General features: G+C 45.0%; 1 pseudogene; it reads right to left on the bottom strand.

The window, feature by feature from the left end:
• The window catches only part of LOC120371025, a 68,676-nt pseudogene that overhangs the window by 13,969 nt on the left and 32,470 nt on the right, over positions 1 to 22,237 (bottom strand).

Raw genomic sequence — 22,237 nt, 5'->3', positions numbered from 1 at the left:
TTTACAGATGCAAACTGACACACAAAATGACTTGCCGCAGATCACATAGGAAATCTATGGTGGAACAAGGAATCAAACCCAGATTTCTCATATGCCAGGCATGGAAGTCATACCCGTTGGAACATACCACAGTGTCACTCCCCACTCCCTACCCCAGAGTGGGAGCAACAGCCACGTCTGCGCTGCACCTTAGATTATGGGCCAAATTTTCAAATTTTCAAATTAAAATCAGCACATAGATATCTAAACAAGTGTTTGGGGCTCAGTTTTCAAAGCTCGGTACCTAAAGTTGGGCATCTAAATCTGCAACTAATCAAACTGGTCTGCAAATGTATAATTTTTTCCCCATGAAAAAAGTTAATTGAAATTTTTCCTACATTATTTTCAACTTACAACAACAACAAAATCAGTTAATGAAAAACAAAACATTTTCAGATTCTGATAACTTTCAACTTTTGTTGTTTTATTTTGTTTTGAGGTTTGTGGTTTTACAAACCCTTAATCAAAAAATTATTTTTCATCTTTTTTTCTGGAAAAATATTTCCACTAGCTGTAGTAATTAGGCATCTGAACAAACTGTCTGATTTACAGAGGGCTGAGAATTGAAGTCAATTTTGCAGGTGTTTTCCTGAAAATCAGGCCATTTACTTTGGGGCCTAAACACTGGAATTGGAAAACGTGGCCTTAATACTTGTAAGCTTAACTTTCAGGTTTTGTACAAGGAAATCCCAGCTCATCACATTACATACAAATAAACTTGTTTTGAGGAAAATTAGCTTTTCCTGCGTTTGCCATAGAATATTTCCAAATTAAAAAGAACACTGTTGTTTTAGCAAGATCATGAATGGGCTATAACACATGAGATTATTGCTCTCCAGTCAGAGCAGGAGTCAGTTTAAAAACATTGTAAGAACAGCAGCAATAGCACCTCGCAAAAGGCATGTTCAGAGCATTTGGCACTGCAGGTTGCGTGCTCTGGATCCATTCAGCACCTACTGAAGTCAGTAGGAGGGTTAACATGTAAAGAGAGCAGATTCAGCCCCTATCTGCTAATGAGCATCAATAGGGATCTCGTCACACTGCAGTAAATGAGGGTAATTGTCAAAAGTAGACTGGGGAAAATGAAAAATGTGTTGTGGGTTGGGAAGGAGGGCGGGGAGAAGGCGATAAAGGAGGAGGAGAAGGAAGGGTAAAATCCTGGCCCAAATTAAGTCAGTGGGAGTTTTGCCCTTGACTTCAATGCAGCCAGGATTTCGCATTGTCCTTAAAATGCCCCTACATTCACTCAATCGTATTTAGTCTGTCAAGGCTTTAGCTGAACTCTGGTTCAGGTCACAATTCAATGTCATTACTGTACAAGGAAAAAATATTTTTTTCCTACCAACAACAATTAGAAAGAAACCATGTTTTCCCTGGCTAGTGCGTGCAGTTTTTTCTTAAAGTCATTTTGCTTTCAATGTCACTTAAATAGCTAACCTGGAAAGATGAGGGATTTCATCGTTGACTGGCATGATGTAGATGTAAAGTGTCCCTTGGACTGTGTGCTTGCCATCTGTCAGCTGCATGGTAAAACTATCCTCTAGGCTTTCTGTGTCATCATGCATGTACACTAGCATCAGTCCTATAGGAAGGCGGGGGGGGGGGGGCGGGGATGAGGGGAACTGGACAGTGAAAACTTAGAACAGAACACTCAAGTCATCTTCAACAGGACACCAGTCATGGGATTCAAACCCCAATCACGGGGAATCAAAGTACAACTACAAAGCCTGGGACCCAGTCATCTCACAGCCCAATCATGCTCCTGTCGAAATGAGTAGGAGTTTTGCCATTCATTTCAGTGGAAGCAGCGACAGCCTTAGGACACGATCCCTTTTACATTGGATCATGGCAACTGAGATCCACTTGGCTGCTCTTGCAGTTATTCCTGTTCGCGCACAGCCAGTGGTGAACAATCTCAGTGGAAGTCCCTCCACCTTGATAGTTCATCACCATCAGAGCTGGGCAAGCTTCCGTGGAGACCGTCGGTGAGTTCCGTACCAGAGGTGAAATCATGACAGCTTCTTTAATGTGTTTTTGGGGCCTTTAAAATAGTTTTGGATATCCTGGACCTGGATCCAGCATTTCTTCCACAGCTAGAACTGCCATTAAAGTCAATCTCTCTAGGTACTTGCATAGCCCTCAGCATCATAACGTTGAAGCGCTTCACAACCATTATGGATTTTATCCTCCCAACACTTCTGGCAAGGTAGAGAAGTAGTAAGCCATTTTTTTCTAAAAATAAATGAGAACAGATGCACAGGACCGATTAAGTGAATTGCCCAGGTCACACAGGAAGTCTGTGGCTAGGGTAGGAATCAAGGTCTCCGGAGTCCTAATCTAGCATCCTATCTGCTAGACCATGATTCTACCGTTGTTGGGAGAACTGGCTACAGAAGAAATGTGGGATCAGGCTCTTCATGGACAGGACTTACTTAAAACTGGGATAGCAATTGTCTTGAAAAGCACCTAACTAAATAAATCAAGAGTTTGTCAAATTCAAAAGGGACTTGAATGCAATGAGAAGGTATTTGAATATGCTGGAATTTTAAAACAGCATTAAAGGAAAGACATTCCTAAAAATAATCAGGTGTTAATTGAATAAATAAAGTTGTCCTGAGCAATTGCAAGAGTTACAGCAACAAATATTTTACAGGGTCTTATTCCTTCCATTGCTGACAAAAGTTTTTACGCAGCACTTTAACCAAGTGCCTCTGTTTAATTTAGATTTATCTCCTTGCCACAAAATGTGCTCTGCCAATTCTAATTGTTATTCACCAAATGTATCGTGTTTGCTGAGTTAAAATGTTCTGTGCTTGCAGACTCTTACGCCAGTATAGTGCGACTTGCAAAAGAGAGGCCTAAGAAAACAGAACTCAAATTCAATCACATCTGTAAAGGGTTTTTAACTCATTGTATAAAAGCTGAACAAGCTTCTTACTTCTAGGAAACAGTGGATTGTGTTTTGTGAATGGCCCTGGTATATATGGAATGCACAGATAGATTCCCTTCCAGTTTGCAAAATAAGCTTTTTTCTAATAAATCAGGTTCAGGAAGCTAATTTCCTCTAGTCTCAATTTTTTCAAAAACGGAAGCAGCCATTATGTACAAGTTCCTTAAGGGCCATTACACTTCTCTGGAGTGTGCAATCCAAACAGTGTGGAAGATGGATCTAAATGATGTATTCATCTCCTTGAAATCGCTCTGTGGAACATGCATATGTTCAGATGTGCTCCATCTGAGAAAGCTCTAATCTAATGGATTGAAACCCTACATATCCTTAGCTGGGGTTACTGGGCTGGCTCCTTAGCTGGAGTAAATCAGTGTGGTTCCATGATTTCACTGGAATTAATGGAGCAAGGCCAGTTTACATCAGCTGAGGATCTGGCCTACCAGTGCCTCCACAATATCCTATGGTCATTTTTGGTTTAAGTTTCAAAACAAATATTTATGGAAAAGTACATTTAAATAATTGAAAAGGACCCATTCAGCTTTTCAGACTTTCCTGGGAATAAGAAATTAAGATAACTGATGGTAAACTTTCCAAAAGCTTCAAACGTCTATCTAATATCTGGCTTCAAATGATGAGTATATCAACTTCAAGCAGTCGAATCCATTTGGGACTATAGGAGTAGTATGCATAAGATTCTAGGAAACGTCCTGTACATTCTTTAATGTAACTATTAAGTTTGCAATGAATAGGGTTTTTTTCCCTTATAGTTGCAATCAGTTTAATCTATACACAAATTTGAGATTTCTTTTTTCCCCACCTCAAGGCCTTTCTCTGTGAAAAAGGTTTATATCTCACTTAATTCAATTTACAGAATTACTGTTGCTAGTTTCTTAAAAATTTAAAGTAGGTCTTTACAAATTTTAAACACACACATTAAACAAAGCTCTGTGGTTGGTTTCTCAGCTTAAATCATAATCAAATAGCCCACAGCCCTATACTGCTTCTCCTCTACACCCTGCTCCTTTCTCCTCACTTGGCAAGAATAGGACGCAGATGCCAAGCTGTGCAACGTACATCTGGTTCTTTAGCAGATTCTAGAGGCAGTTGTATTGGCAGCTTCAAAGATGCCTTTGGGTCCATCACATGGTTAAGCTACAGCCTGAACTGGCCAGTTCTCTTTCACATCATTTCCCCCTTGGCTTGTGTTGTGGAGGGTATGTACACTTTCATCCACTTAACAACAAGCTCTTGTGGAAATCTGTACAATCAGTCTGGAAGCTCTAGTGTGGTTAGAAAAAAACAGGGAGGGGGGAGAAAGGAAGGAAGATTTGTGCAGTTATTTCTTATATTTGCAGAAAACGACCATCCCGCTGACCTTCAAGCAAGTCATACATTCTATACAGTACGTACACTATAAATTATCACTATAGTCTCAGTTCTGTTTTCAAAGCGAAATCCCCAGCTCATTTTGCACAGACAATATTAAGGTAAGTGCAATTCATCCTCTTTCTTGAGTCTGAAAAGCTAAAGCATATATCGAGCTTGTTGCAATGAACTGTGGTTTCCAGCAGAGGACATCCGCAGCTCATACAACGTAAATCTAGTTAGATCAGAGGCAAGCTCTTGTGCTATGAAGCTTATAAATGAAAATTATTAAGCATTCAGCGCCAAGGAGCTGACCCCAGCCTTTTAAAAGTCTTGTTCAGTAAAGACAAAACATCCTATGAACAGATGACCATATTCCTCCTGAACGGGCCACAAGAGAGGCTGTAATTAATCCAACCCTCATAATAGTGTGTTAACACTGTGAGACCAAGGAGACCATTTTGTACACGTGCAATCATATATAACCCACATAGCCCTGATGCAGTGAAAGTGTACGAACAATAAAAGCCAGTAAAGGAAAGCCAAAGTTCCATTACTCAGACCTTGCTTGAGTTCAGTCAAGGAAAAGCTGTGAATCTGTAAGTCTCGATAAAGGACTGCTGAGTTCAGCTCCTTGTACCAGCTGACATTTCTGCCACAGACTCCATTTAGTATCAATCCATGAATGGGGGATGCTGGGCAATGACAGAGAAACCTCAATGCATTATGAGGGACATCAAGATCTTCAGCATTCAAAGTGCCAGGCCCTAGCTCACACATGTCACCTTCCATTATCTAGGGGAAGAGGGAGAAGTAAAGGACATTTCAGAGATTTCTGAGAAGGAGAAGGAGGAGGAGGAATTTTTAAAGCAGAGTGAAAGATATTGGAGGCTATCAAAGGGCATTTCCCAAGAGGTTCCTCTCAAGGTTTACTGTGCTGAGAGAGAGAGAGATTAAAAATCATATGGGAAACACTGGTTTCCTATTGTCGGTAAAGGCTGATTTCTGGAGACCAGATGCACACAGATGAGAGTGAGAAAACACAAGGTTTGGGCAAGTCTTTTAACTGGGACTGACTGAGATAACCTGGCAGATCTGATACAACTGCAGGGGGCACCCAGGACAGAGGGGGAAGAGCAGTGGGTCAGATTGCATTGTTTTCCTTAAATAAATTTATGCAGGCTCCTTCCTCCCCACAACTGGAAGCTAGATACTCCACGAACATGCCCAGATTTGCTTGCACTGCCTTCATCCAGGAAACTCTAGATTTCATCAATGATGAAAAAATCTATCTGCATTATATGAGCTCTCCCTGCCCCCCAATAAATGCACCTTTAAAAAAATACTGTATATATCCCCAGTATACTTTTTTTTGCCCTTCAAAACTAGTGTATAACACAATATAGAGCTGACACTTTAATTTCAAGTCATGAAAAAGCAAACAAGTGTGTGTAAATAGTTCAGATACCTTCTTACATAGCTCATCATTCTAGGATATTGCTTTGATTCCATTAGTTAACTAGCTTTTGTCATTTAATTGGGAAGAGGAATGTGAACTGATGGTCCCACTCAAAGTGCTGTAGCTCAGTGCTATCAGAGAGGCCCTCACTAAATTAGAAGTGTCATCTGTTTTGATTACAGATTTTATTTGAGCGGAACTGGAGTGTTAGACAAATTCACTTACGAAGCAAATGCTCTCACAAAGGACATGACAGATCATTTTTTCCCCCAACTGGAATGTTGGAGGCAAGCTGCAGCCCTACCTATCAAAGTTTGGATTGGTTATATAGGCCTGATCCTGAAATCCTGGCACAGGCCAATGGCATCTTGACATCAATGAGCATTAGAATCATTGTAAACTCAAGGGGATGAGACAAGGCCACCTGTGCAGGTAATGGAAAGATTGGGAGTCAGCGGTGTAAACATCTGTGAATATCTTGTTTCAAAGCCATTTGAATGAGCCAACTCTTAAATCCTTTCTCAGATTGGCTCCTGTTCTCAGTCCCTCCATTCCTGAAGTTGGGGGATGGGAGGGGGGCCCACAAAGGTAGCTTTAAGGCACCTTTGTGATCCCTGTATTCTGGGGCAAACAGGGCCTGCCCAGCTCCTGGGGTAAATTAGAGTAGCCTCCAAGCTGTTATAGCTTCTGTTCTTGTTCCCATCAGGCCCTGGGAAGCAGACAATAGCCACAGCACAGTGCAATCTGGTCACACCCTGACCCACCCCTGACATATCCCTATACCAGAGGCTGGGGGCAGGGCTGAGAGCAGATCTGGGATAGAATCCATACACCAGCCCTAGACAAGCCAGAGATATCCTCTATGGAGGGTGTAGCACCCATTTCCGTCACTGTTAGGCTGCCACTACAGCATAAAGGGTTATTTGCGTAACTGCAAATCAGGCCCAATTTCTTCATTTGGCGTTTTTCCCTTCTGAACAGAAAAGGCTCATGAAATATTTAATATTTCAATTAAAAAGTCACTCTGAAAAAAAGTTAAATATTCATTTTTCTGCAGTGCTGTGAGCTCAGCACAGCAGCACTGTTCCAGGGCATGAGAACCAGAACCTGGGACTGGAAACCCAAGGGAAACTGTTCAGCCTACGTTCACTGTCTGAGCTGACTGAAGTGCAAAAAACAAACAGTCAAGTAGATTTTTAAATCCTTACATTTTTAATAATCTCAGGTGTCTCATGAATTTTGTGCTCACAGAGTCCCTTAAGAACTCGGAACTGATTCCTTGGCATTCTCAGTTTATACAAGGGATACTCAGAGAACATAAGAATGGCCATACTGGGTCAGACCAAAGGTCCATCTAGCCCAGTATCCTGTCTTCTGACAGGGCCTGGTGCCAGAGGCTTCAGAGGGAATTAATAGAACAGGGCAATTATCAAGTGATCCATCTGCTGTTGTCCAGTCCCAGCTTCTGGCAGTCAGTGCTTTAGGGATGGGGTTGCGTCCCTGACCATCTTAGTTAATAGTCATTGATGAACATATCCCCCATGAACTTACCTAAGAGAAGAAAGGCATCAATGCCACGCACCTGAATCAATGGATGGGGGAACTTGATGGGGCCAGCGGTGAAAGGGGGGTAAGATCCAGCAGCAAGGGAGGGAGACATTCACCAAGGGACAGTAGAAAGCTCCTCCCCATGGGAGTCTCTGGCACCCATTGGCCAGCTGGGGCAGCGGGGTGCTGATTGGCCAGCATTTCCCAGCTCCCAAGATTTAGCCCTGTGCATGGCTCATGGGGAGCCTCTTTCAGTTCCATTCCAGCAGCCCACACTATCAACACAAACTAGGAATGGGAATACAGCCTAACAAATGTTGTGGGTCCAGTCAATCGCCTGTTTAGGAGGTCAGGAAGGAATTTTTTTTCCCCATGGGCTAATTGGCAAAGGACCAGAGAGTTTCTTGCCTTCCTTGCAGCACCTTCATGCCACCAGGGGTTAGGATGGAGCATGCTTAGTACCTGACTGAGGTGCAGTTGTTTATTCATTATCATTTACAGCGAGATTAAGAGAATAAAATTAATGGTTCCCAGAGGTAAAAGTACTGGGATTTGTAAATCTATGGATTGATCACAAACAATTGAACATGTTATTGATGGCGGAGCCAAACCTGAGTGGCACTGTGACTGTGTGTGCCAGGTTGAAATGCCTCTCACTGAAATTTAGCCTGGCAGCCCTTCCATCATTTCGTGCCCCCCCACCCCGCCGCGACTCTGTTTATGCACCAGTATACCACTGTGTCAAGCGCTGTACAAAAACAGAACAAAAAGACAGTCCCCTGCCCCAAAAGCTTACAAGTTCTATATCTGTTACTATTGCCTACACTGTTCCATTCAGAGCCCCAGTGCCTTTGTCAAACCCTATTCCTGAGTACAGAACATACCTCTTTCCATATGGGGGAAAAATTAAAACTATGCCTCTTAGGTGACCAGTCGCAGCTAGCAAACACAGTTTAAACTACATCTATCAAACAGTGAATATTTGCAATTGCTCCTGATCAATCCATAGATTTAGAAGAAAAAAACTTGACAAAAACTGGCAAAATTGAAATAATGAGCAAATTTGAGGAAATCACAATTTGCTTGCAGCTATTCAACAATTCATGCCTCCTACAGGAATGGTGTCCCTACCCTCTGCTTGCCAGAAGCTGGGAATGAACGACAGGGGATGGATCACTTGATGATTATCTGTTCTGTTCATTCCCTCTGGGGCACCTGGCACTGGCCACTGTTGGAAGACAGGATACTGGGCTAGATGGACACTTGGTCTGACCCAGTAGGGCCATTCTTATGTTCTACCACTGTACTCTGCCCACTGTTCCACACAGATGTCCTTGCATTAATGTACATAATATTATATCTAACAAGTTATAAGGTCCAACCCCTGAAAATGATTGTGCTTTGGGATGACACAAAATGCACAGTGATAACACATGGTCATTGCCCCTTTCACTGTTGCTGAAATGTTTTACGGTGGTAGAAGGCATTCTTCAGAATGTGCTATTGGAATGTTGGTATTTCCAAAGGACATAGCTTGTCTAGGGGTCAAAGTGTGTATCAGTTGGTATCCTTTGTATCAGGTACATTTGATAATTCTCTAGTATTTAAAGTGTTGAATCAACAGACTCCTCAGCATTAGAAAATACAGTGCTGACAAATATGTAATTCAAGTAAAGGACATTGTTCAAGTAGCAGCCCCTTCACTAGATCCATCTCTTCCAGAACATGTAGGCTACTGGTATGTCTACACTGAAGCACTACAGCTGCAGCTGCACCACCATAGTGCTTCAGTATAGTCACTACAGCAGCAGGAGGGGTTCTCCAGTGGTGGTAGTTAGTCCACCTCCCTGAGAGGCTGTGGCAAAGTCGACAGAAGAATTCTTCCATTGACCCCCAGGGGTTAGGCTGGCATAGCTCAAGGGTGTGGATTTTACACACCCCTGAGAGATGTGGCTATGCCAATGTAAGCTTTCAAGGCAGAGCAGCCCTTAGTTTTAACAGCACTGCCTACTTGAAACACTGATGCTCATGAATGAATTACGAGGGTTTCAGTTGTTTTATTTATTTATCATTGTTCTGAGTTGGATGAAACCTTGCTATGGGTTGAGCTAAAACCTCATTCAAACTGATTTGTGAATCATTTAAGACAGAGTACGGTTAAGGGGCCATGCCCAAAAGAATGCCTCAGAGAGTCTGCCCAGAAACAAAAACTTTGTGGGCAGAAGGCTCCACTGGGATTGTGACTTGGTGCAAGAGGGAAGAGAAATCACACAGAAACTGAGAACAGGCAAGGATAGAGAGAGAGGCAAAGGCAAAAAGCAAGCAGCCTCTGATGAACACAGGGTGGAAAAAGTTAGAGACAGTTTTTGGGTCTGTTGGCTAGAGGTTTGGAGCTGTAAGCTAAAAACTGCTGCTTTTAATTTTGGTTCCTCCTGCGTTTGGAGAAGCAGGACTTTGTACATTTCTTATAAATAAAAAAGACTGCATCAAAGAAAATGCCATATGCCATCAATTTCAACTTCCTACTGGCACATCCCCAGGGCCTTGAAATTTGACTAGTTGCTCAGGTTGAAAAAGGGCAATATTTGTACTGCTTTGCATAGCTTCATAGGCACACGAAAGGCATGGGCCTCTGTAGCAAAGCGAGACTCACCGGCACAGCGCCTCCTGCTGGTTATCCTGGGAATTAGCTCTTGTCCAGCCCAGAGCGCCCTCTACAGGCAGGTGTCTCACCTGCCTTAGGGCCCCTGTGTCCCTCCCAGACCCCAGTGTCCCTTTTCCTCTGGGTTCTGCCCCTAGCAATAACCCACAGTCTGGGTCTCCCCTCCCAGGGGAACCCTCAACCCTCTATCCCCACCTTACCTCAGTGGCTACTGTCAGTCCTCATCTAGCCCCTGCTCACTGGGGCAAACTGAAGTCTGTAAAAGGCCACTCATCATTAGCCAGGGGGGTCAGACCAGCTGCCTCTGCCTAACCCCAGGCTGCAGCCTCTGCAACCCCAGTACCTGCTTTCATAGGCGGCAGGTTTGTATAATTTTTGGTGGGGCCCAAAATGGTGGTGCCCCCCCGCTCCCGCCCTGTAAGCCGATATAAAATGAAGCTACAACGCGTCAGTGCCACAAGATTACAAGGGTCAATTAAAAGTGGAAAGTCAGAAGCAGCACTTGCCTACTTCAATATACAGTATTATATTTTGTTGCATCTGTTGTGATGAAGTGGGAATGTTCTTAATATTTTCTCTGAATACTGTGTGGGTGTCTCAGTTTCCCCTGCAAGATGCCAACTGAAGGTGTTGGGGACAAAGAGATCAGGTGGTCTGAGTGGCACAGTAAGCGGTTTGGGGGTTGGAGAAGAGGTAGGGAGTTCCGGGGGGCAGTCAAGGGACAAGGAGCAGGGGGAGTTGGATGGGGCAGAGGTTCGAAGGGGCAGTCAGGGGACAGGCAGCAATTGGATAGGCATGGGAGTCTAAGAGGTTTATCAGGGGACAGGTAGGGGGTGCGGTCCTGGGGAAGTTGGGTGGGGTCTCAGGAGGGGGCAGTTGGGGACAAGGAGAAGGGAGGCTTAGATAGGGGCTGAGGTCCCAAGGGGCAGTTAGGGGCAGGGGTCTCAGGAGGGGGTAATTGGGAACAAGGACCAGTGGGGCTTAGATAGGGGGTGGAGGTTCTGGGGGACAGTTGGGGCAGGGGTCTGGGGCGGGGGCAATCAGCGGACAGAGGCTGGGATTCAAAGGGCTCTGGGCTGCTGGCAGCCGCGGGGCTCCCAGAGCCCTTTAAATCCCAGCCCCGGCTGGGAGTCAGAGAACTCTGGGCTGCCTGCAACCGCAGGGAGCCCAGAGCCTTTTAAATCCCAGCCGGGGCCGGGAATCAGAGGGCTCTGGGCTGCCCGCTGCGGCGGGGAGCCCAGAACCCTTTAAAACTCAGCCGCTGCTGGGATTTAAAGGGCTCTGGGCTGCCTGCAACCGCGGGGAGCCCGCAGCCCTTAAAAACTCAGCCGCGGCAGGGATTTAAAGGGCTCTGGGCTGCCTGCAACCGGGGGGAGCTGAGACCCTTTTAAATCCCAGCCGCGGCCGGGAATCAGAGGGCTCTGGGCTTCCCGCTGCGGCGGGCAGCCCAGAGCCTTTTAAATCCCAGCCGCGGCCGGGAATCAGAGGGCTCTGGGCTTCCCGCTGCGGCGGGGAGCCCAGAGCCTTTTAAATCCCAGCCGCGGCCGGGAATCAGAGGGCTCTGGGCTTCCCGCTGCGGCGGGCAGCCCAGAGCCTTTTAAATCCCAGCCGCCGCCGGGAATCAGAGGGCTCTGGGCTGCCTGCAACCGCGGGGAGCCCAGAGCCCTTTAAATCTCAGCCGCGGCCGGGAATCAGAGGGCTCTGGGCTTCCCGCTGCGGCGGGCAGCCCAGAGCCTTTTAAATCCCAGCCGCCGCCGGGAATCAGAGGGCTCTGGGCTGCCTGCAACCGCGGGGAGCCCAGAGCCCTTTAAATCTCAGCCGCGGCTGGGATTTAAAGGGCTCTGGGCTGCCTGCACCCGCGGGGAGCACAGAGCTTTTAAAATCCCAGCGCGGCCGGGAATCAGAGGGCTCTGGGCTCCCGCGCAGCAGGCAGCCCAGAGCCCTCTGATTCCCGGCCGCGGCTGGGATTTAAAGGGCTCTGGGCTGCCTGCACACGCGGGGAGCGCAGAGCCTTTTAAATCCCAGCCTCGGCTGGGATTTAAATGGCTCTGGGCTGCCTGCAAACGCGGGGAGCCCAGAGCCTTTTAAATCCCAGCCGCAGCCGGGAATCAGAGGGCTCTGGGCTGTCTGCTGCGGCGGGCAGCCCAGAGCCTTTTAAATCCCAGCCGCAGCCGGGAATCAGAGGGCTCTGGGCTTCCCGCTGCAGCAGGCAGCCCAGAGCCCTCTGATTCCCGGCCGCGGCTGGGATTTAAAGGGCTCTGGGCAGCCCTGGCGGCGGCAGCGGCGCAGGAAGCAGGGGAGAAAAAACATTGGTGGGGCAGAGCCCCTGCTTGGGATTTATTCATGGGGCTAAAGCCCCAGAGCCCCATATAAGTCGGCGCCTATGCCTGCTCTGGCCTTTTAGCAAGGCCTGCAGTCAGGGGATTTACCAGGCTGGAGCTCCCCAGCTCCTCTTGCCTTTCCCCAGCCCAGCCCAGCCCAGCCCAGCCCTGCTCTGTTCTGTTCTGTTCCCCAAGCTCCCAGGCAGCAGGGTCCTTCTCCCTCCAAGGCTGGAGAGAGCCTGTCCCAGCTCCTCCCTGAGCTCTTATAACAGGGCCAGGTGTGGCCTGAATGGGGTGTGGCCCCAGCTGTGGCTGCTGCTCCCCCAATCAGCCTGGCCCTTTTTCTGGGAGCAGGGTAACTGCCCCACTACAGCCTCATTTAGAATTAGTCATAACATGCAGATTTCTCAGTCTCCCTTTCCCTCCATTCAGCTTAGACTGGGGGTGGGGGAACTGCAATTTTTTCAAAGTGCAAATACTTCTGGGTAATTTGTCATCAAATACAACTTTATTTCTTTAAAAAAAGGATTCTTCTAAATGATCAGATTCCAAAGTTTATGTTTTATAATACACATACATAGTAATATAGTACATTTCAGGATTTTAAAAGGGAAACAAAATGGTCCATTCTTCTATTTTATGTCCAAACTTATGATGGGGATTCATTTTTGTACTTTTTCCCTTTTAACTTACTCTGTGATTACAGAGCATTGTTCAATTAAGAAAATGATTCCTTACCCTCTCTCCATGTGATCGCAATATTGTGGTTATGTATCCCTTGAAATGCATCAATGATGCATAATATCAACAAGGACTCCAGCTTCCATTTATCTTCAAATATTTCATAATCCACTGCACAATATTCTCAGCTGCAATTTTTGCTTTCAAGTTTGGCCACCATGTGTGTAGCATTCATTTCTCTGTTCGCACGTAATTCATTCAGGGACTTACACCAGCTGAGAACCACATATGGAGGCCCAGATTTACGGAGCTTTTATTTTGTGCCATGGAAGCCTCAAGAAACAATTTTCTATTTGAATGTTGAACGTTTACAGTGGTCTTGTCATTCACTAGAGACAGTAGATTATAAAGTCATATTCTGCAACAGTGCTACCCAAAAAACCCTAAGATTTAACAATCCAGCTTTATTTTATTTTTAAGGCATTTTTTTAAAAATCCCCACTCTCTTTTAATGTTTGTTATTAGATAATATCTACCTCCTTCTTTTACTGGTCCAGTTTCAGAAACAATTTCTGTCCCCGGGTGTGTGCCACCATAACAACTCTCAGCGCTACATTTAGAAATTAATTTGTGAGAATGCAGATCTATGTAGGTGTAACTTGTTAATAGAGGGAACTGGAATAAGGTACAAGTCACACCAGCTTAGATGCCCTAAGATTCACCTCTGAACTTAGCCTTCTCCCTCTGTCTTCCCTCTTTTTTCCTTTGTGATTGACTCCAATGACAAATTCCAAATTCCTTCTCCTCAAAATAGAAATATTGATTCCCCCGCCCTCACCCCAACATCCACCCTAACAGCCACATGCTACTGCATTTGGAATGCAATTTAAAAACGAACAAAACCCAGGCAATACTAGGCAATTTGGTAAATGTATGGATCTTAACTAAGTTCAGCCTATAGATTGAGCTATTTGTAAGAACAGTACTCATTCAATTATGCATAATGTGCAATTTGCTATTCAAACTGTAGGATTACTCATTAGATCACATAATATTCAAGCTGGGCAGTTTCTGCTGGAAAATGCTGATTCACTGAAAGTAAAACTTTCCACGGGAACACATCAGGTTTGATTAAGCTTTGAAAGGAAACCTGCCACCTTGCCCACATGCCCCCTCAGCAGCCCAGTGAGTTTATTTCATTTCAGTAAGACTGAAACATGTCCCACTGCAAGACCATTTTGTTGTTTCCAAAAGGAAATATTGTGAAATTGCACTTCTGCAAACTGGGCCCAACAATCTTTTTTCCATATGAATGCGGAAAAACTTTGATCACTAGAATGTTTTCCACTCAGTTCTACTAAAGATCAAGGGGAAACTAGCTGGGGGATCTAGTGAGGCGGAATGCAATAGCCCAAACTGGAATATGGCTACATCACTGGGGTTAACATTTCCATTTTTGTGAAGACATGCAAGAAAGGATTCTCTGCAGCTGGAGGATTCTCTGCAGCTTGAGGTCTTCAAACCACAATTTGAGGACCTCAATAACTCAGACATAGGTTAGGGGTTTGTTACAGGAGTGGGTGAGTGAGATTCTGTGGCCTGCATTGTGCAGGAGGTCAGACTAGATGATCATAATGGTCCCTTCTGACCTTAAAGTCTATGAGATTTTGCATGACCACCAAAGGCAGGGCCGCCCGGGGAGGGGCAGGTGGGGCAATTTGCCCCAGGTCCCGAGTCCCACAGAGGCCCCCACAAGAATATAGTATTCTATAGTATTGCAACTTTTTTTTATGGAAGGGGCCCCCAAAATTGCTTTGCCCCAGGCCCCCTGAATCCTCTGGGCAGCCCTGACCAAAGGTCAGGGACTTGCCTGAGGTCTCATCTAAAAGATGGCACCTCCAGTAATGCAGATTCCCTTAACACTGTGTTAGCATTCATTCAGCATTCACTCTGATAAGAGCGCCCCCTACGGAACCACTAAATGGTGTGATGCAAACATAGTGGCTAATAGTTTATCAAGATTCAGAAGGGGACTGGACATTTATATGGATAACAAGAATATCCAGGGTTATAATAGTTAACACTGACAACAATTTTTGAATGAATGCCTCAGGGTTTAAGCCAATCTGAGTGTTTTAGAGACCAGGATGAGACCTAAAGTGGGGGAGAGTTTATCCAACATATGCCAAATGCAGCATCTGGTGCTGGCCACTGTCAGAAACAAGATACTAGACGAAATGGATCAGAGTCTGAACCAGTATGGCAGTTTCTGTGTTCTCATTTCTAGTTTCAAATGTCTCTGCTTATTGTGGCTGAAAACAAGGGTGCAGCTCACTCTAATTCCTTCCGGAGTATGGAAAGAAAAGTGCAAATCAACATTAGTTACGGCTCATCTCTGTGTTTTTGCAAGTATTAGCTTTAAATCAATAAATATCAACAACAGTCCATTTCTTCTTCCACCCAAAAATAGTTCTATAAACACCGTTGCCATAACAGACCATAAAGAACAGGCTATCACACACTTATAAACATTGCAACATACAATAATCGAAGTTACCAAATAAACTACAAGTACTATATACCATAGGACATCTGGCTTTATTTAATTTGCTTTATAACGGGTAATAACATGACAGCACAGCTGACACGTGGAAGAGCATGTCCGGCCAACTAGTCAACTTAGCCACAAGCCAGCCTCCAGGATTGCATCCACAAAAGTGGGCATATGCTCATTTTGCAGCCACATGCCCAGAGAGAGTGTGCAAACACAGGGTTCTACACGCAAAACAGGTTCTGAATGCAAAACAGGTGCACGCCCAACTCGATACGCCTGTTCTTCGCAATTCCACCCAAAAATGTTGACATTCACTTTAAAAGGGCAGGGTACAAATTAAAACTGAGGGTACGTCTACACTACGGGATTATTCCGATTTTACATAAACCGGTTTAGTAAAACAGATTGTATAAAGTCGAGTGCACGCGGCCACACTAAGCACATTAATTCGGTGGTGTGCGTCCACGGTCCGAGGCTAGCATCGATTTCTGGAGCGTTGCACTGTGGGTAGCTATTCCATAGCTATCCCATAGTTCCCGCAGTCTCCCCCGCCCCTTGGAATTCTGGGTTGAGATCCCAGTGCCTGATGGGGCAAAAATCATTGTCGCGGGTGGTTCTGGGTAAATGTCGTCAGTCATTTCTTCCTCCGGGGAAGCAACGGCAGACAATCATTTCGCGCCCTTTTCCCCTGGATTGCCCTGGCAGATGCCATAGCACGGCAACCATGGAGCCTGTTTTGCCTTCTGTCACTGTCACCATATGTGTACTAGATGCCGCTGACAGAGGCAATACAGCAGCGCTACACAGCAGCATTCATTTGCTTTTGCATGATAGCAGAGACGGTTAGCAGTCGTTCTGTACCCTCTGCTGCCATTGTAAATTGGCAATGAGATGACGGTTACCAGTCCTTCTGTACTGTACTGTCTGCTGCTGTCATGGGTGCCCCTGGCTGAGGTCGGCCAGGAGCGCTAAAGACAAAAATGGGAATGACTCCCCGAGTCAATCCCTCCTTTATGGTATCTAAAAATAGAATCAGTCCTGCCTAGAATATGGGGCAAGTGTACTAGAGAACCAGTGTATCAGAGAACCAGAGAGCACAGCCGCTCCATGTCAGATCCGGCAGAAATGATGAGCTGCATGCCATTCACAGGGGGTGCCCCTGCAACAACCCCACCTGTTGCCTCCCTCCTCCCACAGCCACCGTTGCAGTGTCCCCCCATTTGTGTGATGAAGTAATAAAGAATGCAGGAAAAAGAAACAGTGACTTGTTAGTGAGATAAAATGAGGGGACAGCAGCCTCCAGCTGCTATGATAGTCCAGAGAGGACATTAAGCAGTGTAGGGGAGAGTAGCCCAGCATCCCGTTGCTATGATAGTCCAGACAGGACATTAAGCAGTGTGGGGGAGAGGAGCCCAGCATCCTGCTGCTATGATAGTCCAGGCAGTACAGAATCTTTTCTTTACACATGAAGGGCGGGGGCTGATGGAGCTCAGCCCCCAGTTGCTATGATGAAGACGGTTACCAGCCGTTCTGTACCATCTACTGGGAATGACCGGGAGTTTTTTACCCAGGCGCCCACGGCCGACCTCACCTGAGGCCAGCCAGGAGCACTCACGGGCTGATGATGAGGATGGATACTAGTCCTTCTGCACTGTACCGTCTGCCACCAGGCTGATGATGACTATGGATAGCAGTCATATTGTACCATCTGTCACCAGGGAGGGGGAAAGAGGATGCTGCAATTCACTGCCGCAGCATCACGTCTACCAGCAGCATTCAGTAGACATAGGGTGACATTTAAAAAAGTCAAGAGACAATTTTTTTCCCTTTTACTTCTGGGGGTGGGTGGGTGAGGGTAAATTGACGAGCTATGCCCTGAACCACCCCGGACAATGTGTTTGACCCTACAGGCATTGGGAGCTCAGCCAAGAATGCAAATGGTTTTCGGAGACTGCAGGAACTGTGGGATAGCTTGAGTCCTCAATCCCCCCTCCCTCCCTCCATAAGCATCCATTTGATTCTTTGGCTTTCCGTTATGCTTGTCATGCAGCAGTGTGCTGAGTCCCTGCTGTGGCCTCTGTCTGGAGATTTTTTTAAAATGCTTTGGAATTTCGTCTTCTGTAACGGAGCTCTGATAGAACAGATTTGTCTGCCCATACAACGATCACATCCGTACGGTCCATGCTGGAGCTCTTTTTGGATTTGGATTTGGGACTGCATCGCCACCCGTGCTGATCGGAGCTCCACGCTGGGCAAACAGGAAATGATATTCAAAAGTTCGCGGGGCTTTTCCTGTCTACCTGGCCACTGCATCCGAGTTCAGATTGCTGTCCAGAGCGGTCACAGTGGTGCACTGTGGGATACCGCCCGGAGGCCAATACCGTCGATTTGCGGCCACACTAACCCTAATCTGATATGGTAATACCGATATTAGCGCTACTCCTCTCGTTAGGGAGGAGTACAGAAACCGGTTTAAAGAGCCCTTTATATCGATATAAAGGGCCTCTTGTGTGGACGGGTGCGGCATTAAATCGGTTTAACGCGCCTAAAATAGGTTTAAACGCATAGTGTAGACCAGGCCTGAGACACCACCAACTGCATCTCTGGAGCAAATCTCACCTACATACCCCATTTATTTAAACAACAAGCTATTTGAGGGAGGAACCTTTTTTTGTCATGTGTTTGTACAGTGCCTAGAAAAAACATAAGGCTCCTATGCACTATTGCCATACAAATTATAATGAACATATGCAGTGAAATTAGTAATTACTGTGCCTTTGTTCATTATTTTCCTGCTTAATGTGAATTACCATCAATGGGGAAAATATGCCCTTGACAGAAAGAAGTGGGGGAAAACTGTGAGAGCAGCCAAGGACCTCTATGGTCTATAGCAGTGGTTCCCAACCTTTTTCGTCTGGCGCCCGCCAGACGAAGGACCGTGACAGCGGTTGAGCATCCACCAAAATGCCTCCGAAATTCAGCGGCGATGCCTCTGGATGATGCCGCTTGTTGGCGGTAAGCGGCGTCATCCAGAGGCGTCGCCACCAAAATGCCGCTGAATTTTGGTGGCATTTCAGCGGATGCTCGACTGCCGGCCAGGATGCAGGCACATTTAGATGCCCCCGCGGGTGCCTCACCGCATTGGGGATCCCTGGTCTATAGAGCCAGGGAGTAAGTAATAAAACAAATTACTGCCCTAATCTAATTTGAGTAATGATTTTGGGCCAACGGGGGGAAAGAGCCTGACAATTTAATGTGTTAATTGTAGAGATGGACCAAAGTCTGAGATCTGAACATCTGCAATATTTGGGATAATATGGGTCCTTCTACAAATTTCACAGGTGACACCTATTCTGTAATGGACCAGACTTACATTCAGGATTCAAACACTTTGAACTTTGTGAAAGTCTGGATCAGAACTGTAAAGGCCCATCGCTAGTTAGTGGAAAGGTTTAGGGCAGAATTTGAACCACATAGTGGATATTGGCTTTGGTATTCTGCTCTTCCTACTTGCAGAGACCTCTTATGGTCTCCAATAAGAGATCAGCTCCCAGGAAGACCAGGATATTAGTGTGATGGGTTGGATCACAGAAACCCCCTTGGGAACTGCCAACTGATGTGCCAAGACTACTTCTGCCCCTGCTTTCCTGCCCTAGCAGCTTGGGACTTCCGTGCCCTGCCTGGTTTGTGTCAGACCCGCTAGCTTGCTGCAAACCCAGACCCAGGTCTGAACCACATCCCCTAACAGCTGTAGGCTTAATTGAAAGCAGCTTAAGAAGTACTCCTGTCTTTAACACTCAGATGCCCAACTCCCAATGGGGCCCAAACCCCAAATAAACCCATTTTACCCTGTATAAAGCTTATACAGGGTAAACTCAAATTGTTCACCCTCTATAACACTGATAGAGAGATATGCACAGCTGTTCCCCACCCCCCAGGTATTAACACATGCTCTGGGTTAATTAATAAGTAAAAAGTGATTTTATTAAATACAGAAAATAGGATTTAAGTGGTTCCAAGTAGTAACAGACAGAACAAAGTGAATTACCTAGTAAAATAAAATAGAACACGCAAGTCTAAGCCTAATACAAGGTTTTTTTTAACCTTTGGCGAGTAAGATCAAAGTTACCGTTATGTTCCCAAATTGCAGGTCTGGGATTTTGTCATTAACTGGTTTGATGACAACGTAGAAAGGCATCACTGTGGACTTATGAAGACCATCACAAACAGAGATCATGAAATGATTGGCAGTGGGTTCTGAGCATTCATGCTTGGACAGAACATAATTGATATAACCAGCCCAGAGACTCTGAAGACTGAATGAACCTCTGTAGAAAGTAGAAGAGGTTAAAAATAAACTAGTGGAAGTTTAAACTCAAACTTTGTAGCTCAGACCCATCTCTAAATATTATTGATAAAACCAAATAATCACCAGTAAGGTCTAGTAGCCTGTGGATTAGTTTCCCAAGGGAGTAGTGGAAATCCTTTTACTTGAATCATTGAAAATAATACTAGACAAAGCACTCATGAATACACTATGAAGAACTGCGTGCTGAACGATGGACAAGATAACAATAGGTTTCTATGATCTGATGCTGTTTAAATAGATAATGATTAGCTAACTAGAAGCCACTTGCTGCACTGTATTTCCTCAAGATGTTCTCTCTCTCTCCTATCAATACTCACCATTATATAACCAGTTGTGAAGCATTACCCAATCATCTTTTACCACATTAAACTCCAATAAGCCCCTTTATTATTAGGAACACATCACAAAAAAATCTGTAACTCACTTATATTGATTCCAGCATTGCTTTTTTCATAGCAAGGTGAGGGAAGAGTGTCTTCTAGGTAACCATACTGAGGGTTTGTCTCCAAGAAGAAGGTTAGTTCCTCAGGGACTGTGTCCTTATCTGAGACATTCAGATATTCCAAACTGATATATGCTGAAGACCCCTCATCCACTACGAACATGCGTTCCAAGAAAAGACAGGTCAGCATTATTCTAACTATTTGGAACACGTCGCTTAGTTGCATCAGTTATTGATATCTGGTTAATTGATCAAACCAAAAGATTACCAAGTACCAACAACTGCATGGGCAGTCAATTAATACAGGGACTGTCAACCAGAGGAGTAGCTGTTTGTAAGGGGGTGGTGATATTTATTACTATTGGGTTAGAGTGAGAGTTTGTTAGCAAAGGGCAGTGCATAGCTGCTCTGCCCCAGGAGCAGAACAGGGAGAGAATTAGGAGTTTCAAAGGCTCAAATCCCTACCTGGCTCCTCCCTTGCTCCAAGGGGGAACAGTCTGGTACCGGCTCTATACCAATAGCAGGTTACTTACCCCTCTCAAATGAGACGGCTGGTGCATTAGGGAGCTGGAATTCAGGCTCCACCTATTCCTGGCCTACTTGTAGGAAGGGAGGCAGCTCCCCTCATAGGGCGAGGGCTGTAGCAAGCCTTCTAGAAAAAAAAAAGTAAGGGAAATGGTAGCCAGGAAGTTTAATAAATTAACTGGAGAGTCATTTTAGATCAGGTCTACTAGCTCTATTTAGGTCTATTATTGTGTTTGTTTTTAAAACTATACTTTTTCTTTGCTATGTACTATAAGGATTTATTTAAATAAACATACATATTTTTAAAAAAATGTATTTTCAAAAACCACACACATGATTTCTGAAAATAAATTCTTTAAAATATATACAAATGAATAGCACAAGCACAAAGGGACAAAATCAGAAAGGCTAAGACACAAAATGAGTTACACCTAGCAAGGAACATAAATGGCAATAAGAAGAGGTTCTTTAAATACATTAGGAGCAAGAGAAAGACAAAGGAAAGTGTAGGTCCTCTATTTAGTAGGAAGGAGAGCTAATGACTGATGACATCCGGAAAGCTGAGGTGTTTAATGCCTACTTTTCTTCAGTCTTCACTAAAAAGCTTAATAGCAACCAGATACTCAACACAAACAATATTAACAACAAGGAGGGAAAAATTCAAGGCAAAATAGGGAAAGAACATGTTAAATAAGATAATTAGATAAGTTAGATATATTCAAGTTGGCAGAGCCTGATGAAATTCATCCTAGGGTACTTAAGGAATTAGCTGAAGCAGTCTTGGAGCTCAGCAATTATCCTCAAGAACTCATGGAGGATGGGTGAGGTCCCAGAGGACTGGAGAAGGGCAAACATAGTTCTTATAATTAAAACGGGGGGAAAAGAGGACTCAGGGAATTATAATAGGCCAGTCAGCCTACCTTCGATATCTGGAAAGTTACTGGAACAAATGATTAAACAATCAATTTGTAAGCACCTACAGAATAGGGATATAAGTAATTGCCAATCTGGATTTGTCAAGAAAAACATCATGCCAAACCAACTAAATTTCCTTCTTTGACAGGATTACTGGCCTAGTGGAGGAGGGGAAGCAGTAGATGTGATAGATCTTGATTTTGGGAAGGCTTTTGACACCTGCCCACATGACAGTTTCATAAACAAACTAGAGAAATGTAATCTAGGTGAAATTACTATAAAGTGGGTGGCACAACTGGTTGAAAGACTGTATACTTAAAAAGTAGTTATCAATTATTAGTTGTCAAAGTGAGAAGGGGTCCTGCCAGGGTCAGTCCTGGGTCCAGTACTATTCAATATTATCATTA

The sequence above is a fragment of the Mauremys reevesii genome, linkage group 8, assembly GCF_016161935.1.
Source record: "Mauremys reevesii isolate NIE-2019 linkage group 8, ASM1616193v1, whole genome shotgun sequence".
Classification (NCBI taxonomy): domain Eukaryota; kingdom Metazoa; phylum Chordata; order Testudines; family Geoemydidae; genus Mauremys; species Mauremys reevesii.
The sequence above is the reverse complement of the archived record's forward strand: the minus strand, read 5'-3'. Positions and strand labels throughout refer to the sequence as shown.